We start from the raw sequence: 25,877 nt of genomic DNA on the forward strand, positions 1-25,877 counted from the left end.
CATTGTCAACCTTAACTCCACGGATTAAATTTATAGAAGGAAGTGATTAATAAATTCGGAATAAGGTGAATTTTAGAAGCCTAACCATATAATAAAAGTTATTAAAAGTTATTAACTGAGGGAGATTGATTGACGTAATTCTGAGAATTCATGGATGCTATCCGTTGATTGGCTGCAGGCAAAGGGCGCTGCAAAAGAGCGCGAAATCCCAGGCCGGGATACCAGAGCAAAATTCGCAATTATATCAATTACCAGTGAACGATATTAGTTGAGAACTGGCATAGAGCCTTTGAGAATATAACTACATCATTGGATCCCATATTTAAGCCACTGGCAAAGGCGCAAATAGTCGAATGAGGATATCGGAGCTGCGCATCGTAAGATGACCTCCCGTAGTCTCGGAGGAGAGGGGAGTCGAATATAAATATAGGGTCGTGGAGACGGACTTACTTACTTCTGATAAAGTGTTCGAGCTGTTACCACGCCAGGGGTGCGTAACTTACTTCTGATAATGTGTTCGAGCTGTTACCACGCCAGGGGTGCGTAACTTACTTGTGAATATTGTCCGTACAGTTACTACGCCAGAGAGCATGTGTATATTTACTCGTGGAGTAGTGTTCGAAGTGTTAGAATGTTACGTAGCACAGTGATTCGTGACGTGTAGTAGTTCATAATACAGTCTTGAACAGTCTACTAGCAGGAAGAGTTCCAATATTTACAGAACTCGTTAAATTAAAACCTACGGATAGGAGTGTGAGATTCTACAAAAAGAAATTAGAAAGTACGTGACGTGAGAACGATCACTGGTGTTCGACGTATTTCACCCAGTAAACAGTCAATCATCAACTGATACCTGGTCAGCTGCGTGAACACGCGACGGGAATTCGAGTGCACGCCCGGGTCGTTGTAAAAGGGGATCCCGAGGTATCCCATGTTCCTAGTGTCCGGGAAAGGAACGAAAAATGTATATCTACATTAAGTGGGCTAGATAAAAGACCAGGAATGTAAGGTTTCAGTTCAATATTAGTGTGTGTAAAATTGTTAAATATTAAAATTTTAAAACTTGAAATTTAATATGTGTAAATCTGAAAAGTGCATTGGATTAATTCTTCAAGCTGGCATAAAAACCAGTAGGATGCAGGGCTAAACGGGACTGGAGCCTGTGCTCCTCGTCCAGTTTAGCAAACTAAAAGGCTGAGATGAGTACCCATTAACGTACATTTGTAGATTGCTATCATTAGCGGGAGAAAATCATATACTTTCATTATGGTAACCTGATTGTGAAACGAACCGTTTCCGGCTAGTATAAATTCAGAGATAGATAGACAAAGGGACAAATTAACATGTACATAATTAGATCAAGCACTCATCATAATTTTGATTATATAATAGAATAGAGTAGGGTTGATATGTTTATTCAAGTGCTTGAATTGTTTGAAATTAAATGGAGCACGTTTCACGTAAAGATAAGATTAATATTCATTTCATAAGTGCTCAAATTTGTTTTCCGTTATCGGAAACTTTATAGATATTAAGGCATGTTGTAAGAGTATCCAGAGGTAGAGGGTTGCCGAGTGATTTTTGTTCTTGTGGGACGGAATGAAGTCCATTGAATTGTCTGTAAATATCGATGATTATTCGTGCAGCGAAGTTCGCCAGTGGACAGAAACATAATAATCAGTAGAAGTATCGGAGTGATAAATGAACATGGGTAATGTGTAAATGCGTGTTTATTGCAATGCTTTGTGAATAATGGCACGGGCCTAAATTAATGGAATGATTGCAAGTTAAAGTAATTTCAATGTGGAGATAACATGTGTCGTGAATATTTTGATTCGGGCAGTAAATTTGATTTTAACCTTAATTGTTGATTTAACGTTTCTTTGGACTCCATAATAATCATAAATATTTGTTTAGAAGTGATATGAGGCACGTGTATAGGATGGTCATGATATGTTGAAAGCCCAGAGTGGTTTGAGCCCAATTTTGAGATCGGAAGTCGTGCGGGACGAAAATCCGGCATGAGGTGAAAATTGAACCGTACTGTTTTTGAGGGTGAAATAGATAAATCTCGATGCCTACGTCGATATAATATGCCGATTCGGTGTTATGAGTGGCAGGAGTCCACGCACCGAAGATTAATGAATGAATTAAATGTTTGAAGAGTTCCAGTGAAAAAAATGGACTTCAAAACGAAAATGGAACGAATAAATTAGCACTTGCAGAGATTGGATATATTTGCCCAACTGCGAGGTGCCATGGAATTTGAGATTTGTCTTGGGAGGACATGGTGTTCCCCTAAATTAACGACAGTACGAAAATAAGGTTGCGGGTTCGAATACCGTTATTATGTCCCAACCGATATGAAATCGGATCTGGGTGGTTCATATTTGGGAGTTAACATATGTGACTAAGTTCTAAAGAAGGGAAATAAAAATATAAATTTTCGAAATAATAATAACAACAATAATAATATTCCAAGGAAATCATAAATCAATTGCTTAGTGCCAAAGTAGACCGAAAGTGTAAAAGCTTATGCATTAACCATAAATATCGCTATCGGTGGTGTAACACGTGAACTTAATTTACCATAAAAAGAATAATAAAATTTGAAGAATCAGAAGAAGAAGAATTTATTTTTATTTATGAACATAACAATGATGGTGGGAATGAAAATGAAAATATTGAAATTTTCAGACTATAATAATAATAATAATAATAATAATAATAATAATAATAATAATAATAATAATAATATTTGAAGAATTAGAAGAAGAAGAACCTACTTTTTATTTCTGATGAGAATAATAAGAGCGAGAAGTTGAAGTATTAGAGCGAGGATGATTACGGGTTACGATAATCACGATCTCCACTATTAATAATAATGTTAATAATAATAATAATAATTTTTTATTATTATTTCGGATGGTGATGATGAATGATACTAGGGAAATCCATTTCTAGGACGGAGCCTTCATATTTTTCCCTTTGATCTGATTTAATATATTTTTTATGTGTTTTATGATGGGCCTTAAAGTTAATGATTAGTGTGTCCCGTTCAACCCTGTAGTACTGAGTGGATGGCGCCCATACATTTAGTTTGAGATCTTATATCTCTATATTAAAATTTATTGTTTATTAGTTGCGATAGATTCGGACCGTAACACTCCCTGAGATAAATGCTGGTTGGGATTCAGGCTTTGAGCGCGTACAATATATACCCCAATGTCATGTCTCCATCCGTTGTTTCAGCAGCCTTACTTACTAGTTAGGAGGACTCCCTACAGGTGTGAAGTGCAAAAAAAAAAAGGAAAGTCAATTACTGAGATATCTTTGATGACTCATGTTTGCTATAGAGAAGGTGATAACTGGAGTCATTTTTACAGAATATTTAAGCCCTCTTTACTCGACAGCGCTTCACGCTTAATTAATCTAATGTCCTTAGAATTACGTCATGCATTACCAAAGACCCTTATCAAAACGGAAGTAAAATATGGTTATTCCTAACCATGATGAAGGTATTCCATAACAAAAAATAAAATAAAATGAATTTATTATTATCCCTTTGAAATAGCATATTGGCGATCTACGTTACATCTACGTGCAAATTTACTCTATATCTACAATAGGAAACGACTTTCAAAGCTACAAATAATTGGAAATGCACTCATCCTTTGGGAAAAACCACGAACACAGCATTACAGGAGGGCACACCCATGTGTTTACTCTGCTCTCATAATGCCATCAGCGATGTGAAGTTCTTTGATGACCAACTGGGAAGTCACGAACATGACGGCTTGATCTCGTTCGAAGTTCCAGACGATCTCTGCTACACCAGGCGAAATTCCGGCAGGCAGCTAGATGTCTCGTTCTCTCTGCTACACAAGGTGAAATTCCGGCAGGCAGCTAGATACCTCGTTCACTCCGAAGTTCTTGTAGACTACTTATGTAAATGAGAGGAAGTTATCTCATGTGAACGCGTTAGTTTATATTACCCAACACAGATTAAATAAATGGTTGGGTCTGCTTAATGACACAAGCATGCCAACCTAACTTCGGTTGTGTCCCTGAAGCCCGACATTATTCCCTTCTCATCTACCTATCTTCCTTATCGATAGCTACTCTAAGTCCTGAAGCTCCACTGGTTCACTTAGAAACGTCACTGGTTAGGCCAGTAACGTGTTAGCACTCTCGTATTACACAGCAATAATTCGGGCATTCTCTACTGCACTTAGTCATACACAAGTCGAGCTCTTTACTGCGTTAGGGATCGATCTAACGTGGCACTGCCATTAATCATGCCGACAATGAGCCGTTCATTTCTTTTCCTTATATTTCACATTCATATCGAGTACACTCGCTCCACGCCCTTAGTTAAATACGTGCCTGTTTATGTTAATTGAGCCGTATTAGTTTAGGCATATATGAGGCTCGATGCACGACCTCTTCGACACACGGACAGCGATCATCACGGTTTCGCACCGTTCCTACTATATTTGTTAGCGGCACACTGTACGCGCAAACAACTTACTCAGATTGTGGTTTTCTCCACATACATTCACAGACTTTAATAAATCACTGCATTACACTGCTCACATTACAGAATGATTTCTTCATAAAAGACTCACACACAAATCACGACGAACTGGTAACGAACTGGCGTTGAACTGAAACTAAACTGGTGGTGTCCGTTCCTCAGCTTCTTACTATATAGGCGAGATGCCCTGGTGCTAGCAGTGGGAGTAAAACACAACCCCTTCTCAAAATGTGCTCCGGTAATACGCAACGTAGAGTGACGAACAGGATATCAAATTGTAGCCCCTGTATTCCCATTTTCACTGAGTGAATATTATTAAAATAGCTTCGTAGATTTTCAAGCAATCTTAAAATCGTCCTTTTGACTCTGTCGGTGAATGATGACGAGCGCCAGGGGAATCCTTGAGCTGGCTGCCGCGGTTGGGACCCAACATCTGGTAACCATTAAGACGGGCCCTTGTTACGGCGTAGCTACCGTTCTTTCAATTACGTAGAACACTTCTCGGTCTCATAATTATGTGTAAAATACCCTGATTCAAATGAATGTTTGCACGTGACTATCCGTTGAGTATTTCGCGAATTATAATAATAATCAGAGGAAAACAATTGAACTCGATGAGTTGGCAGTGGTGAATGAATGAGGGAAATACGGTATAATGTTAGTTCTAACGTTGGATGTACTCCATGAGTTCTGCTAGTGACCTAGATTCTCTGTCACGTGATAACGCGTCTCTTTCCGTCTCGCTCGGGGTTGGAGTGAGAAAACTTCGAGTCCCAGCGCTCCTGCAATGCCTCGCTGCTAATTACTGACAACTAGAGTTGGGTCGCGCGAGGCGCCATACTGCAAATCGAATCCCGGAGCGGGTGGATAAATCCTAACTTGGACAGTTTTTACCGCAGAATGACGCGGGAAACGGCATATTTCATCTTCTGGGTATCATGACATACTATAGGTGACGTTGTGAACGGTCACAGTAACGATGCGAGACTGACTTGTGAGGGTTGGAGCCCGGGTTGTACAGCACGATGGAAAAATCTAGAAGTATATTTGAAAGAGAGAGCCGGCGTTTTCCAGAACAATGACGTCACGGTCACATGTCCATTGGTGTAGGTAGCAGCAGGCGAGCAAGGCAGTACGTAGCGAAGGTAGTAGCAGAATAGTCGAAAAGAGAAGCTGCGGCAGAAGGTAGGAATGTCGAAAACTTGCATATTTGTAGAGAGAATGTTACAACGGCATCACACTGGAAATTTTTCTTTGTGGAATGTTAGAAATATAGAAAAATACCTCTTCAAATCGACTACATAAGCTATGTATCGAGCTAGTGATCTCTTGAAGGAAGGAAGGAAGGAAGGAATTAATTAATTAGCTGCATCTAGTGCACTTCTGTACCTCGGCAATTGGGTATTTGTGTTCGTCTTAATACAAGTCTGTATATTCACACAACACTTCGCACAACGAACACTCACAATAGTGAATTCATCCCTCCACAAAGTATTTGCGTCTAGAAGGGCATCCAGTCGTGATACCGGGCTGAACGCACATAAAGTGCCGACCCCAGATAATTGGGCGAAAGCCAGGAATGAGCAATGGAACAAGAAGCCTATTTCAACTCGTATAAAAAGCAACGTCATCATGTCGGTCATTATCATTGTCAGTATCATCCACGGCATCTCAGATCTATCAAATAATCTAGTAAAAGTAACAACAATGGATGGTACAATAATGTTACGCCGATATAAATAATTCCCCTTACATATTGCTATCGTAATTACCTTACGCTATATATAAGGTATATTTAAAGTCATTTTCCGTAAATTTCATGTGAAATTGTATAAGGCTGTTTACTATTACTCAAATAATTTCAATTACCATTTATTTTATTTCTTGCTTTGACGTGTTAACTGTTTATTGAACATTCCTGTTTTTTTTTTTTTTTTTTTTTACAATTTGCTTTAGGTCGCACCAACACAAGTAGGTCTTAATGGCGACGATTGGATAGGAGAGGGCTAGGAGCGAGAAGGATGCGGCCGTAGCCTTAAGGTACAGCCCCAGCATTTGCCTGGTATGAAAATGGGAAACCACGGAAAACTATATTCAGTTCTACCGACAGTGCGGTTCCAACAGACTATCTCCCGAATGCAAGCTCACAGCTGCACGACCCTAACCGCACGGCCAACTCGCTCGGTGACATTTCTTATTCTATTGTAATTTCTTCAAATGCATAGTTTCATATCACTGTTGGTTGCAGAGTCCGCCTGGTGGCCATGATTGCTAAGGCGTAAAGTCTCTATGGTCTGACACCGTGGTTAGCCGGTTCGAATCCCGTTGGTCGAAAAAACAGGTCACCATCAGAATGTTGGCCCACAGAGTAGGAGAGGTGGTGATATAAAATTTCTAATCATTAGATTGCGTGCTTAAAGCCTGGATTCAATTCTAAACATCTCCACACCCACTGTCGGCAGCCCTGAAGATGTTTTTCCGTGGTTTTCCATTTTCACACCAGCCAAGTGCTGGAACTGTACATTAATTAAGGCCATGGCCACTTCCTTCCAACTCCTAGCTCTTTCCTATCCCATCGTCGCCATAAGACCTATCTGTGTCGGTGCGACGTAAAGCCAATAGAAAAAAATCTCCACAATATTCATATGGTGCGAGGGCATATGACGCTGTAGATTGTGGTCCTTCCGTCGGATGGAGACGTTAAGACTTTAGCAGACCCGTTAGTGCTATTTGACAGCAGTGGGCTATTCGGCGGTACCAAGTTTCGCCGTCTCCATTCCTACTATCATATATAGTGCTATTCGTCTCATTTACACCTCTGATGACGTGGACGTCATGAAGGGCATCCGGTCGTGAAAAGTTGGCACGAAGATTCGTCTCACTTCATACCTGATCCCATAAAGAAACGGGACAAGAGTTGGACATACATACATACATACATACATACATACATACATACATACATACATACATACATACATACATACAATTGTTTGTTGTAGTTTGTTGTTATTTCAATCTCGTTTTCATAGTACTCTAAGGAGACACTGCCACCAGGATCTCTCACAATTTTATTATACTTTTGTTAATTCTTCTTCACATATTTGTTGTTAATAATAATAATAATAATAATAATAATAATAATAATAATAATATGTGTACCTTAAGAGATTTGGCAAAGAAGCCAGGCTGAGTGACATAGATGGTAGATGGTTATTTGTGAGCCTAAGTTAGTAGATTTGATTCCAGCATAGTACAGTGGTATTTGATGATGTTCACATATCTTACGCCGTTCTTGAGTTGGTATGTTTACCGATACGCATAACATCTCTTGCGGAGCAAATTTTCCGGCACCTCGGCGTCTCCAAAACCGTGAAAATACTAAGTGGGATGTAAAACCAATATTTTCTTCTTCTTCTTCTTCTTCTTCTTCTTCTTCTTCTCCTTCTCCGTCTTAATTTTTGCATCCTCTACTTTCAAGAACACACAGTTCAGAAGAACGGCCCTTGTCACGGTGTACAAATCTTCACTAATGAAATCACAAAAGACTACATAGAACGAAGTTGTATTAATCTGAGCCCTGTCCTCCGTTACTTTAATTAACCAACATTCACAATTTACAACAACCAGATATTTCTCTCTTTGCACTCTAAGCAGGACTACTTTAGTTGAACTTCTTATTGCTACGCTGTGTGGCAAATGAAACATTTTACTTAGCTCATATCTACTGCGAGCTATAAATTTTTTTCACGCTGGCACAACGGGTGACGGAGACAGTCGCAGGTTGAGCACTAGCTGCAGTAGTCTGCAGTGGTCTTAGGATCAAGATATACTAGACTTGTGTATAGATAGATAAATTATTTATTTTACCTTGCAAAGTAGGGACAACCGAGATCGATAGCTGCAGTCGCTTAAGTGCGGCCAGTATCCAGTAATCGGGAGATAGTGGGTTTGAGCCCCACTGTCGGCAGCCCTGAAGATGGTTTTCCGTAGTTTCCCATTTTCACACCAGGCAAATGCCGGGACCTTAATTAAGGCCACGGCCGCTTCCTTCCACTTCCTAGGCCTTTCCTATCCCATCGTCGCCATAAGACATATCTGTGTCGGTGCTACGTAAAGCAAGTAGCAAAAAAAAAAAAAAGAAGTAGGGACACTTTTGCATGGCCTAGATGGCGGCGTCATTATATAAGCTTTTTTTGCTATTTGCTTGACGTCGCACCGACACAGATATGTCTTATGGCGACGATGAGAGAGGAAAGGCCTAGGAATTGGAAGGAATCGGCAGTGGCCTTAATTAAGGTACAGCCCCGGCATTTGCCTGGTGTGAAAATGGGAAACCACGGATAACCATCTTCAGGGCTGCCGACAGTGGGGCTGGGGCTCGAACCCACTATCTCCCGATTACTGGATACTGGCCGCATTTAAGCGACTGCAGCTATCGAGCTCGGTCTTATATAAGCTAAGATCAAGACGATGTACAGAGGATGCTGGGTCAATGGAGAGCAGCTCTAGGATCAGGTGGTCTGAAAATTAGCAAACAGAAGACTGAGTACCCGTGTTGTAACTTCACCAACAATCATAACCTAACATTTAACTGCAGACAGCCTCACTCAACATTTTAAATATCTAGGTTCAGTCACCGCCAGACATGGATCCACTAACACTTACGTCACACATCGCATAAAGTATGAGTGGATAAAATGGACAGACCTGTCTGCATACTAAGGTCCTGTAAGAACAAAGCGTGAAGTCTATAAAACTGCCGTAAAACCAGCCCTATTGTGCGGCACGGAATGTTGGCCTGTAAGGAAACAACATGTTACCGAGATACTGAGATGGACAGGTAGAGTTACCTTTTTGGGCTAACAAGGGGGCATTCCCTACTCGTCATTACCGATTTCGCTCAAATGTATAGAACATGCAGGGCTTGGCTAGAAATGAAAGTACCCAAAGTGGGAACTTCAGATGGCCAAGCGTATACAAAATAAAAATAAAAATGTAAATGTTGACGCGGCTCTCGCACCGTATAAGCCACTTACGTTAGCGCGCACGCCGAGCAGTACTTGGCGAAGCGGTAAGAGCTTGGACAATTCGATAGTCGTGGGTTCGACTCCCCGTGTGGAGAAATTTTTCTCAATTTTTATATTATTCATTCATTTTAATTTATTGTATTTATTTATATGCAAAAGGCATATAGGACTTTTTTTTTAATGAGCGCACAATTGTAGGAAATTTGGAGTTACGAACTTTCCTGACGTGTTCAAACAGAAATTCTTCTTTCTTTCTCATTTATTGGCTCTCCCCCCTCCTTGTGCAATGTGCCATAAACGTGAATAGTCGTTTCGCTGTAGGATTCGTTTCCACCTGACAAGTGAAGGTTGCTCCTGGCGGCTTCACACAAACAATAGATTCTTGGCGCAGGTAGAAAAAAGTCTGACAATAAAATCCCAATTTCTTACCTTTTCAATGCCTTTTGCGTATAAATAAATTAAATGAATTAATCACCTCTTTGCTTAATTGGAAAATGAATAATATAAAAGTTGACAATGAAACAGTCTCCACACGAGCAGTCGAACCCACGACCATCGAATTACCAGTCCGTGCTCTTACCGCTACGCCAACAACTGTTCGGCGTGGGCACTAATGTAACTGGCTTATACGGTGCGAGAGCCGCGTGAATATTTTTATTTTTATTTTCTATACGCTTGGCCATCTGGAGTTCCCACTTTGGGTACTTTCATTTCTAGCCAAGCCCTGCATGTTTTATAAATTTGAGCGAAATCGTTGTTGACGAGTAGGGAATGCCCCCTTGTAAGAGAGAAGCGACCACTGTCATGAGTTTCCAAGTTAAGTCCAATGCTCACAAACTTTCCGAGAGTAGGCTAGAATTGTACAGCCATGTAATAAGAAGCCCAGAAATAATATGATTAGGACATTAATGTAAGTAGTAACTCAGCCAAGAGTCCGAGGAAGGCCACGTCAATCTTGGATGTCCGTTTTTAAAACCCTGCGGGGACACTCAGCTACATATAACATCCCTGAACGGATGAAATTTGTGAATTCAAATTAGGAGAGCCGACCCCACATGAAATAGGACAAGAGGATAAACAAAGAGAAAGGAGAAGAAGAAGAACTCCGTGAATGAAATAGGGACACATGCCACTGCTAAGTTTTAATCAGTGATAAATGGCTGACTTAACTGCTACTCGATCTGATCCAAAAGGCTTTGGCACATAAAAACTCACAAAGAGACTTGACTTGCCAAGACGATTGCTGCCCGCGCAATGACCTTCCGGCATTGGAAAAGCGTGTGGTCAGACTCACAGCATCCTCAGTAACATTGCTTGGCTGTCTTGTGCCAGGAAGTCCTCAGCTGAATTCATGAGGTTGAGTGATCTCTTACCCGGCCCTCAGCCCACAATTGAAATTGGGAATAGAACGCGAAGCCTACAACTATTAAGGAAACACGCTGCCGTTACACCACGGGTAGCGAACCCTCAAATAAACAACCTAAATAATCATTCTACTTTCTTAATTCTTACTGAAATGTAATAATAAATCAGTTTCTATATACTTGATTTCTCTTGTTCTTCTTCTTTTCTTCCACTTCTCCCCGCTTTCTGAAGGGTTCAGGGGTGCGAACTGTGCTGCACATGTGGAACCAGCTCTGATTTACCGTCGGATGCCCTTCCTCACGCCCACCCTATGTGGAGACATGTATCCACTATTTTGTTTCTCTGTGGTAGTGGGTACAGTGTTCTGTAAATGAAGGGAAGTTTGTTCGTACAACACAAACAGCCAGTCTCTACGTTAGAGATATTAATCAGATGTGACTAAATTCATCACCCCTGCCGAAAATGGAACCTGGGACCTCTGAACAGAAGGCCCCGACGCCGATCATTTATCCAAGGAGCCGGACAACTTCTATGTAAATAATAATAATATTAAAAATAAATACTGGGCTGAGTGGCTCAGACGGTTGAGGCGCTGGTCTTCTGACTCCAAAGTGGCAGGTGCGATCCTGGCTCAGTCCGATGGTATTTGAAGGTACTCAAATACGTCAGACTCATGTTGGTAGATTTACTGGCACTTAAAAGAACTTCTACGAGAGTAAATTCCGGCATCTCGGCGTCTTCAAAACCGTAAAAATGAACTTAGTGGGATGTAAAAAGAATAACATTAGAAACCCATCAAAGTCCAAATATAATGTACGAAATAAATCTATGTACTTCCTTTCAGATTAGGTTAGCTGCATTACGAAACACAGTTCAAAACTAAAATTCTACAGGAAACGTGTTCCACAAAAAATAAAAAGTACAGGGGTGTCACCTGTAGATCAGTATAGTTACAGTTCACAGCTTGCTGATAGCCTCCTTTCAAGTGCGACGACGACTGCTGCTCCTAATGCATATTCGGACTGTATCGGATGCTGAGCCGATTTATATCCCTGGTAAGATTCAAAGGCTATGCGGTAACCAAATCGCGCAGCAATTGACGATAATTTATGGCCGAACCGTAGAGTTTTCCCGTCGATATGTTGCTTGGTGCTTTGATGGCTGTAACAGGGAAACATTGCTTACATCACTTGAACATATTTCCTCTAATTACTGACCAAAGTTTTGATTTATAAATTTGAAGTATTCTCGTACTTTGACAAGTTTGTCATTGAGGGAGAGATACATTATATATGAAGGATGCAGATGAAAATACTGATGAATTTTTGGAAATTTACTTCTTCTCATGCTGTTGGAAACTAAGTTATTGTAAACATCTGCTTTTAATCCCAAAAACATTCTTAGGTTTTGCATATTCATTTAGCCGGTCAACAGTAGGTCAGCGATATAAACCCTTATAGGCCTATCATCAGAATTTATGTCTAACACTTGGTCTCTGTGCAGAGGTATAACTTGAACATTTTTCCAATGACATTCTTAAATGAACAGTAGCTCAAAACACTGAACTGAGGCCAGTTGCGGTCCATCATATTCAAAAGGTTCCTCATGCACGTCACCTCACCCATCAGAAAATAAAATTCTCCTCTGTAGCTGCCCACGTATTGCATTTTCCTTAGTAGTTGCTGTTTATTTGTCCTAGAAAGACCAGATGATTGCTGCATTTCATTAGAAGGTATCGGCGTACCATCATCTGCTGATATCACATTTATTTTCACTGTCAACCTCAACATTCTACCTAGAAGGGGTTCAATATCGACAGAATTAATTGCTTCATAGCCACTTTCCTCATCCGCAAAATGCCCTTCATTTGGAGGAATCATAGTAATATCAACTATAGATGGTGCATTATTACAGTCATCTTCCAACATTTCTAGTACCTCATCTAGTGTCAGATTGAAAAGAGAGAGAAAACATGAAGTGAATATCGGATACTATTCATAAATTAAACTGAAAAAAAGGCCTACTTTATGTGACCAATGTCACCTATAGGTGTCACCATGAATTTTCACGGCAATAACATATGCTTAAATTATAATAAAATTATGATTAAGAATGTATCACATTCATTATTGAACCTTTAAGCAATATCGTGCATAAAATGCAAAATATAATTACCCTTTATCACACGCTGCCCATGCCAAAATAACTTGCAGTTGCTTTTCCATTTCAATCCAGTTTGTTTCCTCTTTTATTTGAGTGAGAGCTGACTGACCAGAGCAGGCTGCGAGTTCCAAAATGATCCACTTCAAATGATAACGCCTTTAAATACCTACAGATACCCCCATAAATATTCGGTCACTCAGATTTTTGACACACTTTTATTGGTTAGTTATTCTTACACTATAATGATAACGTGTAATACAACGAAACATGTAGGAAAACATAATAACGCGTTCTACAAACATTGTGATGTAAGTCAAACTCTTCTGACAGTCATTAGTACGCCATCTGTCGTACATTAAATAAAAGCAATAATTCCAGTGCCACCTCAAAAATATTTGGCCACTAGACAAAAATGAACGTAAACTCGCATAATTCACAACCCTATTACACATTCAGTACATTTTAGGCCACCTTGATGTTTTATGACCTCTTCGAGTTGATTCGGCATTCTGGCAATAATTTTCTTGATATAATCAGGACTTAAAACCGCCCATTCTTGTAGCAGTCTGTGAGGGAACTTGGCAGCTGCAATTGCGGAGCTGTTTTCATTTGACTTCACACATTCTCGATGGGGTTCAGGTCGGGTGATTGTGGTGCAGTCTCCAAAACCTTCGGGCATTTGTACAGCAGCCACTCTCTGGCAAGGTACGACTTGTGCTTGGGGTCGTTATCTTTATAGAACTTGAAAGTACGCTCAGATTGCCGCAAATTGTTTTTAAGGATAGCTAAACAGTCCTCTTTTGCCAAAGCATGTTCAGTGAAACTCAGCGCACCGACCCCGTTCGATGCAACACATTCCCACATCATCGCACATCCTCCACCATGTTTTACCGTTGCTTGTAAATTGCTTGTTTTCAGTTCTCCGTTACCTTTCCGCAACGCCAATTGCTTTCCATCGGATCCAATGACGTTGAAATTTGATCACCAACAAATAACACATCCTCCCACCAAGCACTGGATTTGCTGACGTAGGTTTTTGTGAACTCAAGCCACATCTTTTTATTTACCGCACTAGTGTATGCTTTCCTCCTAGCTCTTCTCTGAAAGAACTCACTCCTTCGCAGAGCTCTTCGCATGGTTTCAGTACTCACTTTCTTTCCACACTCCTCTGAAACAGCTCCTGCCTGTTTCGGGGCACTAATTTTCAGATTTCGTTTCACATTCCGAAACGCAAACCTCTACTCTCGTTCTGTCAGCCTTCTTTCTCTGCCTGTCTGGGGAACTGAACCAATTCTGTCTTCGTTTCTGAATCGCCTTATTGTAACTCCGACTGTTGTTCTGCTTATGCTAAGCATCTGCGATATCTTTCTAGCGAATTACCGCGAACATGATGGAGTATCACGAACTGGCGTTCTTCAAACGTGGTATTATGTTGACTTTTGCACCCCGTTTGATACCAATCCGCAACACTGCAGCAAATGACTTCGGCACGACGTGTCTTGCGTCACCGCACCACTGAACTGAACGTTTCGCTGTCAACGAACATGGCGACAATCCCGGCCTTTCCGGGGGACCGAATATATTTGAGGCGTTTCATTTCACCCTTGTGAGCAGTGTCCTTTCTTTTAAAGCATACTGTACATCAATGCCCCGTGATTCCTCTTCGGCATAAGCAAACACATGTAGTTCCATTGCTTAGACACATTTGGCTTCATATTCTGCTCGTGGTTGCGTTATTGTCATCACTTTTTCGCAGATTCTACCAGTGGCCGAATATTTATGGAAGTGGCTGTAGCTGAAAGCTTGAATTCTTGAATTAGTAGGTTCGAATCCTACCATCGGCAGCCGACATTAGATTTTTCCTTTCTCCCCACTCCCCTGGATTTTACATATAAAATTTAAGGATAATAATAATAATAATAATAATAATGAAGGCCACCTCCCCATTGAACTCTTAATTTTGGAATAAATGTGACCATCTCAGAAATATTCCGAACAGTTGGCGTTATTGTGTCGAGACCATGTATCGTTGGAACCTAACTTGTGGAACATCAAAGCTAATTGTTTCTATGTCCAAGTAAGGTAAAGACTCCTGCACAACAGATATTTGTGTGCCAGAAATTTCAGTGTCTCATATCCATAGGAGTAACGAAATCGTACCTCCTCTTGATAAGCCAGAGGCTCCTCGAAAAACAAATCGAAATTCGATGGGCCGGAGGTAATACTGATGAGGTTCAAGGATTGAGTAGAGTTTTGTTGGTACTGAGACAGCAAAGATGAAGGTATTGAATATGTTAGGAATTACCATTGGAGAAAGGGGGGGAAGAAGATTATCACGTGTCCATATGAGTGATGGGAAGGATTCTTAATCGGAAATAGCACATAGTATATGAAATATAAACGAACAAATGGCATGGATAAGCTGATAGATTGCAGAAATTTGAACTACATTTGCTCCAATTTATTCATCACAATGAATATCCAAGCTTTCTGTAAAATTTAGGAGGTTGATTCAGCGTTATGCTGAGTCTTAGCTCTTATAAGTAGTTGCTTTTTGAAAGAATTTCTCATTTTCAGAGGAGTTATGGGCTACTACGTAATTTCAAAACCAATAACAATTATTTTAACGCTGGTGGACTTTTCCGTCCTGCGTACGGGTTTACGTTTGGTTTTATAAAGTTTTATTTTTATTTTTGGTCTTAATAGAGAATAAAAGATAATCTTCATTAGCCTTTAGGATGTTCGCCAAAAATACCACGAGGAGATTCTCACTATTTTTATTCTCTTGTACCTCACAGGCAACCAGGTGGCATAATAATAAACTGTTATAACAGCCTGCGATGTATTGCTCAGAGAAATTCCCAATTCATCGTATTTCCACACGGGGAACGAATCGTTTAAATATATCATTTCTGATACCTGTGACCTATGAGGAACCTATATGCCAAATTTTATTGTGAACGGATCGATTATTTCTGAGCTATAGAGATGAGGGTGTGAGTGTCATTTTGTATTTTTCTATAAATGCGTATAGTATACTAGAAAATTATACACTAACTCCATGTTAGACTCTACGAAATACTAGTTCCACACATAATATGATCTTCAAATGATGTCTACGATATCGTCAGGACCTACAGAGAAGCTATTACGACCCGGACATAGCTAAATGATTTTCATTGATCATCTTTTTCAAAGCCAGCATTGTTACAGACACTTGGTTTCTTGAAAACCCTACAGCTTGCGTGACAGAAATGTTGACATGCCATTGCTTTAATTTACATTGATACTGCATTAATGCACATACCTCCAGCATCCCCTGCCCTTCCATCGTCAATGAAATACAGACAAAAACATCACATTTACAAAATTAAAAAGAACAGTACAGCTGGAGAGGCGAGCATTCTCGTCGTGGGTGGTAAGGTTGCCTGTAGTGTTTTATTTCCCTTCTCACCAGCACGCATACCCTTACTACCATTGCGACTTACCACGAACAACGACTCAACTGTTGAGAGGCATCTTTGAGTTCGGCTATCAATACGTACAGACAGTGAGGGTTTCTCCTATCATCATCATCATCATCATCATCATCATGCTGATGACAATAATAAAATTATATTGGTCTTACGTCTCACTAACTACTTGTTACGGTTTTCAGTGACGGTGAGATATCGGAAATGTTGTATGGCTTTTAGTGCCGCGAGTATCCTAGGATGCCCGTAGGTGACCTGCGCGTCGTGATGAGGATGAAATGATGATGAAGATGATACATACACCCAGTCCCCGTGCCAGCGAAATTGACCAGTGATGGTTATAATTCCAGACCCTGCCGGGAATCGGACCCGGGACACTTGTGATCAAAGGCCAGCACGCTAACCATTTAGCGATGGAGCCGGACGAGATGCCGAAATTTTGTTCCTTAATACTTTCTTTGTGTGCTGGTATTTCTATCGATACGAGGCTGGTATATCTGAACGTTTTCAAATACCACTGAACTGCTGGACTATTCAGGGATCGACCTTACCAACATGGACTAACAAGGCCAACGCTTCACTGTCTGAGCCACTCAGCCTGGCCGGTGACGATCATCATGTAGCCAACAAACGAGTTTTTTGCATTAAGGTAACAGGTTCGATCCTGGCCGACGGCGGTTGCATGTCGTTCATTATGGCTTGTAAAACGTAGTCGATGTCTGGTCGTGTACATTCACTCATCAATCTAATCTGCCTACATACCGGAACAGTTTAGTTGAGGCAGGATGAGTAGCTCCGAGAGTAAAGGGCTGGCCTTCTGAACTCAACTTAGTGGGTTCGATCCCTGCTCAGTCCGCGGGTAAAACCCAAAGACTCGAATTGGTACACATACTGGTACGATAAAGAGCTCCTGAGAGACAAAACTGCGGCACCTCGGCGTCTGAAAATCGTAAAAGTAGTAGGTGGGACGCGAAACTATTAGTATTGTTAGAGTCATTGTATTTAATTATAGTGGTGCGACCTGTTAGAAGAAGCTGAATTTTCAAATTGATACTCAAGTCGGCTGGACATAAAATAATACATTTTGACAGTTGTCGCCATTCTATTATTATTATTATTATTATTATTATTATTATTATTATTATTATTATTATTATTATTATTATGCCTGTCGTAGTCATAGTGTTTTGCCTGTCCTTTTCAATAGTTTTATGATCATTGAACACCGGTACATAGTACGCCTCCGTAGCGTAACGTTTAGTGTTATTAGCTGCCGTCCTCGGGGGCCTGGGTTCGATTCCCGGTACTGCCATAAATTTAAGAATGGCAAGAGTGTTGGTATGCGGTTGAAATGGTACATTGGGGGTGTGCCTGAATAGAGCTGCATCACCTCGGGATGAGGACACGAGTATAAAATGTCAGTGTCAGCGTACCGGCCTTAGGTTCAGAGGGTCCCGCGTTCGATTCCGCCCGGGTCGGAGGTTTTAAAATTCATTGGTTAATTCCAGTGGCTCGAGGGGTGGGTGTTTTTGCTGTCCCCAACATCCCTGTAACTCACACATCATACACAATACTATCCTCCACCACAATAGCATGTATTTACCTACACATGGCAGATGCCACCCACCCTCATCGGAGGATCTGCTTACAAAGGTTGCACCCGGCTAGAAATAGCCACACGAAATTATGATTAAACCGGTACATAATAAATTGTTCATTCGTGATGTAATTTATAACAATGCTTTCCATACAATATTCACTGAGCTTCGACCATTCGGGCGTATCTGGACCTTAACGTTTTCAAACGATCTTGCCCGAGATAGTGCAACATACAATTGGCCATGACTGAGAACTGGTTCGGGTAAGTTGACACTCACGTTTTCAAGAGTCTGTCGCTACGCGTTATTAATGGTTATTCAGAAGGATAGTCGACTTGTTATCTTCCTTTCTGTGGTTATTCGACTGTTACCTGCTAGCAGCATATAAGTTATTAGGAACGTTCTGCCATCTGTTGAGTATATTTTGAAGCTGTGGAAGGTCAGAGAATCAAAGAGTATCTAGCAGAGAATACAGAAGTATTCTTCCATTATCATAGGAAGTGTATTTTCTCTGGCTGGACAGATAGTAATCAAACATGGCTGCATGCAGTCACAGTACTAAATATGAAAATCATATATGTCAGAATATTAAAGATTAGTGGCATAGCAACCCGCTATGTACAGAAGCTTTCTCCTGCAACCATTAGATTGATCATTTCATGATTTGCATTTTGGATTACTCAAAGTTGACTGAACTTATAGACCTAAAAATGTCTGACAAATTCACCGGCAGGTAGTTCCGGAGATAGTAAAAAACAAATGAAGCGGATCGGTCCAAGTGAACGGTCGGACGGATTGGACGAAGCTGTTTTTAGGAAACTTTTTAAATATATATATATATTGTATAATCCCCATCTTGAAAAGAGGCATATCTGATATGATACGGTAATTAGCGTTTTCTATCGTATACAACGTATAAGGTAAGGTATTTTTGTGCTATATTGCCCAGAAATGTGTTTATCAGTAAAGCAGTAATTTATTCTCCAGCTATAAAAAGGGTGATGGCTTTGAAATATATTTGTACATCATCTATACTTCCAGCAACACAACGGTTTTCTTTTTCTTTCTCGCCGGGCTGAGTGGCTCAGACGGTTGAGGCGCTAGCCTTCTGATCCCAACTTGGCAGGTTCGATCCTGGCTCAGTCCGGTGGTATTTGGAGGTACTCAATTAAGTCAGTCTCGTGTCGGTAGATTTACTGGCACGTAAAAACTCCTGCGGGACAAAATTCAGGCACCTCGGCGTCTCCGAAAACCGAAAAGTAGTTAGTGGGACGTAAAGCCAATATCATCATCATTTTTCTTTCTCACTGGACTCCATCTTAACTTTCCTTTTAAAGTTATCCATTGCTACATAAAGAAAACAGACTGTTGTTTCCTAATATTAGCTACCGGTAGCGTTCTGTTGTCCGAACTAAATAAGTTCACAACATTATTAATATGTTTGTATTTGTGTAATGGTATGTTTTTACTAAATTGCAAATATATACAAACAAAAGAAAACCATCCCCTGTAGGTGGAGGACGCAGACGAAGACCCACGGTATCCCCTGCTTGTCGTATGAGGTGACTAAAATGGGCGATCAAGGGATGACGACATTAGAACCATGAGACAACTCGTGATTAGTCCCATTACGTGTCGAACACTATGGGTTGACGTTTCTTGTGACTCGTACCACATTGCAATGAAAACCATGGGTGTGCGTTATATTGGAGCAGTACCATTATGTGAGGAACACAACGGGTCTAGGCGTTGTTTGTGATCGGGGTCACCGTGTGTATTCAATTGGTCGGTTCCACTGTGTTCAGAATGGGTCTGCGTTACCTTTGATTAGTACCACTATGTGAGGAAACCCATTGCTCGGCGTTGTCTGATAGTAGTACCATTACGTCAGGAACACCATGGGTTTGTGTTGCATGTGTGCGTTACCATAATGTGTGATGCACCGTGGCTCTCTATTGCCTATGATTAGTGCTGCTATGTGAGCAACACCATGAGTTTACGTGGCCTGTGATTAATTCCACCAAGTGAGGAACACCATGGGAATACCCGCGCCTGTGATTAGTCCCACTATGTGAGGAAAACCACTGGTCTGCGTTGCTTGTGAGCTGTACCCTTATGTGTGAAACACACTGGGTTTGAGTTGTCTGGTAGTGGTGCCATTGTGTGTGACATACCATGGGTCTACATTACATGCGATTAGTACCACCATGCGAGAAGCCCCATGACTCTACGTTACCTGTGATTTGTACCACTATAGGAAGAACACCATGGTTCTGCTCTAACAGTAATTAGTAGCATTATGTAGGGGCTGCCTGGCTGAGGCGGTAAATGCGTGCTTGGTTCGCCCGGAAGAACGTGGGTTCGAATCCCCGTCAGGAAGTCGTACAATTTCAGAAACGAGATTTCCACTTTCGGAGGTGCATATCAAAGGCAGCCGATCGTACAGCTAACCACTCTACACCATCACGTGCCGAGGTTACGAATGGTGGAAGCCTTTACCTTCCACCCCTCCGAGGGCCTTCATGGCCTGTACGGAGGTGACTTTGCTTTGCTTTGCTTTGCTTTGCTTTTAGTACCATTATGTGGGACCGGTGATCTAGATTTTAGACCCCTTTAGGTAATAAGTATTATCCCAGTAATTAAGGCATTGTGAATTGGATCCACTGATTACTTTCTTTCGCAATCATTTTTGTTGTAAACAAGGTTGGGTTTACAAAAACACAACTTCTTTATTTACTTCACATGTAAAATTACAATATTTATACTAACAAAACTGAAAGTTATCTCGAAGCAAATTGAACTATGAATTGGGAAAAAGAGTCTGTCTTTGTACACTATATACACGTTGGAGTATTCACGTTCACTACTATTTCGGAAAGATAGTCCTTGTGACATGAAAAGTTCTTGATAGTCGAAAACTATCAGAAGCACTGACGTAAATATCTCAGAGAGTCCTTCCTTGTTGAAGTGTCTGAGTTCATTAACGTAAGTTCAATGACTGAAGAGTTCCTACTTAGCGAAACTAAGTTGATAATGGGAGCTTGCATTAGCTAGGGAATGATAGTGGCATATAATGGTAAGACTGGGCATGTACAGCGGAATAGGTAAGAGGAGCGGTGACCCGAGGTGAGACCTCTTACTGCCAGAAATTCTGGCCGAAATTCTGGCCGAAGCACATTTTCAAGAGGAGTAGCCTCCGTGCTCGACGTAGGGTGTATTCTGGAGCTGGACACCGGGGTCAGTGGGCGTCTGGACAGACTAGGAGCTCCTTTTTATAGCACACACGACGTTCCAGGCACGCGCACTGAGAGCTGCGCGTCGAGGCCCGAAGAATAACACACTGGCACGCGTGTAGCTGGCTGGCGGATCGAGAAGGGAGCGACGGACATACAACAATTTTTATCACCATTTGTTTTATATTCTAGTCAATGGATACATTTTGAAGTTTAAATTTGCATTTCGTTGAACCTCGTACTATTAGGGACCGATAACCCAGCAGTTTGGCCCCTTTAAAGAACAATCATGATCATTACCATCATCTAAAGAAAACCATGGTGTGACAGCCTGTTACCCACTAGGCCTGTCGAAACAACTGCTGCCCAGTCAGGCTTCCTTCAGGTACTGAAGTGCCACACGGCCAGCGTGACGGTGACGACATCCTCAGCTCGGTTGCTTGGCATACTCGACAGGATCCTCTGCTTATCATACCAGACAAATTTTCAGCTATTCTCACCAAGCTGAGAGAACCACATTTCAGTCCTCAGTCCAGTATTGAAATCCATAGACTGGCCAGGAATCGAACTCAAGGCCTCGGGGTAAGAGGCAGGCATTCTACTCCTACACCACGGGGATGGCAATTTTAACATTCAAGTCATACATACATACATACATACATACATACATACATACATACATACATACATACATACATACATACATACTGAACCCTTTAGGTCCATATAGAGGGATACCTACCTTTCTTACCTATCAGCAAAGTTCATGAAATCTGTCTCTTGGGTCGTATCGGGTTCTTCGTCACTTGCTGAGGTAAAGGTAGGGTTCAGTAATTCTAATCTATCTACTGGAATGAAAGGTCTGTTTAAAAGATTCCTATTTATTCAGGAAAATTCTGAAGCAATCTGATATGTCAACGGTATCATAGAAGTCAATTGTGTCCACTGGACACCACAATCATTTTTACATAAACGTCAGAACACTGGTGTGAGACTTTAACGTAACTGCCTGACGGGCATTCGTACTAGAAACCATTGTCTCAATTATTAATCATTTAAGAAAGGAAAGTCTGGAAATCCTGAAATTCGGCTTCCATGTGAGACCACATGTACCATCATAGTGATTCGTTATGGTCCAGCCCTCGTAACACGAACTCTGGACTCTGGGTATAATTAAGGCCGTCCAATCGGTGTGTGCCACGCAGTGGTTCTACGGCATGGACCCTTAATTGAATCGATGTGACCTGCGTCTATGTCATGGACCGACATCTAATCTTCTAAGTTACTTTAAAGTCATTGTGGATGATGACCGCAAGGAAATGATGCTACAATGGCGTATGGCCCTAATCTAAGTCACTGAGGTTGATGACCCCCTGACCATCCAAGTTTCTAGGCTGAAGGCTAAACACAATTAAGTTACATCGGTTGATGACCAAAGTTTCCACTTTACTATCCCAGCACATTCACTGCTCAATCAATCAAAGTTCAATAGTTACAACAATAGCAATGCTCACAAACTTTGTGGCAGTAAAATCCATTTCCTTCGGATATGTCCCTTTAATCGTTAATTTATATTTAAATATTCCCCAGAAAAACAAACTACAATTTCCAGAATGCATCTCCAAGTTATTCGCTTGATTAAAGTTATTTCAAATGCGGTTTCACTGAATTTAATAATTAAATAAATTTAAATGATTTAACGAAATGTTAAAGAACAGTAAATTTTATCTCCGCGGACTCTGGTTTCTTCACAAATTCCTACGCAGCTGTGATGTGAATTCATTCTTGTGATGTTTGTCTGGCTGGAAAATAATTGTTACATAATTCATGTCCAGTTATATATCTTGTCTCGTGATCTCACACTTTTAAAATCTAATCTAGTCCTAACCGTTATTAACACTTGGATATCCTAATAATCTACGTACAAACCAAACAACTCGCCATTTAATTACGATGTCATTTCTCGTCATACCATTTATGAATTTTGCACACCCCCCACAGACAAACCGATCATCACAACCATCGCTCTATATTTTGGACAACCCTGAATTTGGTTACTCTGTTCCTTATACTTAAAGTTCGTGATTTCAAATGTTCATTACGTCCCCAATTAAACAAATTTTACAGTATTTCACAACCGACTATGAATTTCAACTAAATCCAGCATTTTAACGTTTTCCCCGGCCGAGAATACAGTACAATCTCAATTTCTTCGCCTGTCCCGTTATCACAGCTGAGGCCTCTCGTCCCCAAGTTCGCTTGGCAGGAACATGAAACACCTGGTTTATTCAAGTTGACTGGCTTCTCAAAATGCTCTCTTTTAACTCTGCCGACATAATTAAACAAATACGATATTCTAACCAACAAAATGCACAGATTAAGCTTCAAGATGCCCACACTAATTATACGCGTCGCCAATTAATACCGCTATGGATTTCTATGAATTTCTTTCCATTCCCAACATTATAAAATGTACCTCGGGCTATCGTGTCCCGGCTTCAATGACAGGACTCTAACCTGATTCGCACATCTCATCTCAACTCATATAAAACATTCCTCGGGCTTCCATGTCCCGGCTTCAATGACAGGTCCAACCTGATTCACAAATCTCATATCAACAAAACTAACCTCTGTTTCCCAGCTCCACAATTATCATCGACAAAGGACTGGAATAAAATCCTCACTAGAAATCTCGACGTCTAATATCGCACAATGCATTAATCATGAATAACTTCGCATAAATGATATCGTATTTAATAACTTGATTTTTACGAACAAAATGACTGAAACATTCTACTAGATCTTTTTATTGTCAGTCAGACACAGTTTAAAATGGGCCTAGAAAAACGTTTCTCTCCGTGACCAAATTCATCACCCTAGGTTCCCACCCGACAGCGCGCTTCCACTCGATTGAAAATGAGTAACCATGGATTTCTACATTATTAACGTCAAATTCCAGACAGAACATTTTTACGTCGAATGAACATCTTAATTTGACATCACAAAATATAGGCAGTACACTCACACGGATGACGATCTACGTTGAACGTGATATCACTTCGAAACCCTATTCAATAACTTTTTACAACATTATACGGCACTCGCAAGACTTCAAAAATTTATCCAAGTGGAAAATGAAACAAATGACTCTTTTAGTCGTATTCTCACATTTACAAAACTTAGTAGGGGTGACCACTGCGTCGTATATCCCCATTCAAATACACTTTTAGAGATCATGAGACAAGATATAACAGGTAGTAAGATGGAAAGTCACATTACCTTATGTAGTCACACCATTGTTCGTCATAGGGCTCACCTGCTACCCTGGCATTTTATTTAGCCATTTTTACATTCATGGCTTCACAGTTCATTATTAATTTTCTTCAGGTTTCCTGGAATAAAGCAAAAAAAAAGAAAATACCCTTCACTTGTTTGCAGAGCGCACACGATGGACTATAATTATTTCCGCACACGAATTAATCACATTAGAATTTATTCAGTACTTTGACCGTCCTATCTGGTACAATTATTTCACTCAAGAAAACTATCTCCTCATGGAGACAAGACCTAGCCACAATGGCTAAAATTTGCAGTTGAACTCAGTCTACTTTCGTTGGTTTGATTTCGCAGAGCAGCTCAACAATTTTTCGTCCGCTTTGTATCACAAATGCCGGAGAAGGAGACTTCGTCATGGCGTCCCTTCATATTTATAGCAGTTACCCCCTCTCTTCGGATATCTCCCTTTGCCGCCAAGAAAATTTCTATAAATTTTCTGACTTACCTAAGCTGTACTTTCAAGAGTTTTGAAATTGACTACACGCTTGCTACATTTCTGGCGGTAGTGTTCATGGACATTTAAAATGTATACGGGTTCGATTTGTGAGATGATTGACCTCCTTTGATAGGCACTATATTTTTTGACTTGGCTTGGGTCACGCCATGTACACGCGCTTTGAAATAGTTCACAAAAATGTCTTGAGATTCTTCCGCCGTTGACACGTGTGGCTGACGTCACGTACCCCAGAGCGTGGGACCGAAGGTAATCACCCCCTCGTCACGTGTCAAATCCATGCTATCAAGAATCCAACTTTTAAATGATTATCGATTTATGCATAATGTTCTTAGGGCACAAAGGTCATGGGTTCAATACATACATACATACATACGCTGATTTTAACTCCATAATTTGCAATAATCGCACTAAACATGTCGAGTGCACTACTTCCTCTCTGTTTGCTCCCCATATCAGACTATCATCTGCAACCAGCATTAACTTCAGCGCCTTGTCCCTATATTTTATGTTTGTCTTCTTCACAATGTCTTCCATAACCATTATGAATAATAGTGGTGATAGTACACTTCCTAGTCGTGGTTCAGTTTCATTCCAAAACCACTCTGTCTTGCCCTCATGTTGTTGGACTCTGGTGGACCAATTTTTGTGCATTACTTGCAGATATTCTGTAATTCGTTTTCCAAAT

This window comes from Anabrus simplex, chromosome 1 (genome assembly GCF_040414725.1).
Source record: "Anabrus simplex isolate iqAnaSimp1 chromosome 1, ASM4041472v1, whole genome shotgun sequence".
Classification (NCBI taxonomy): domain Eukaryota; kingdom Metazoa; phylum Arthropoda; class Insecta; order Orthoptera; family Tettigoniidae; genus Anabrus; species Anabrus simplex.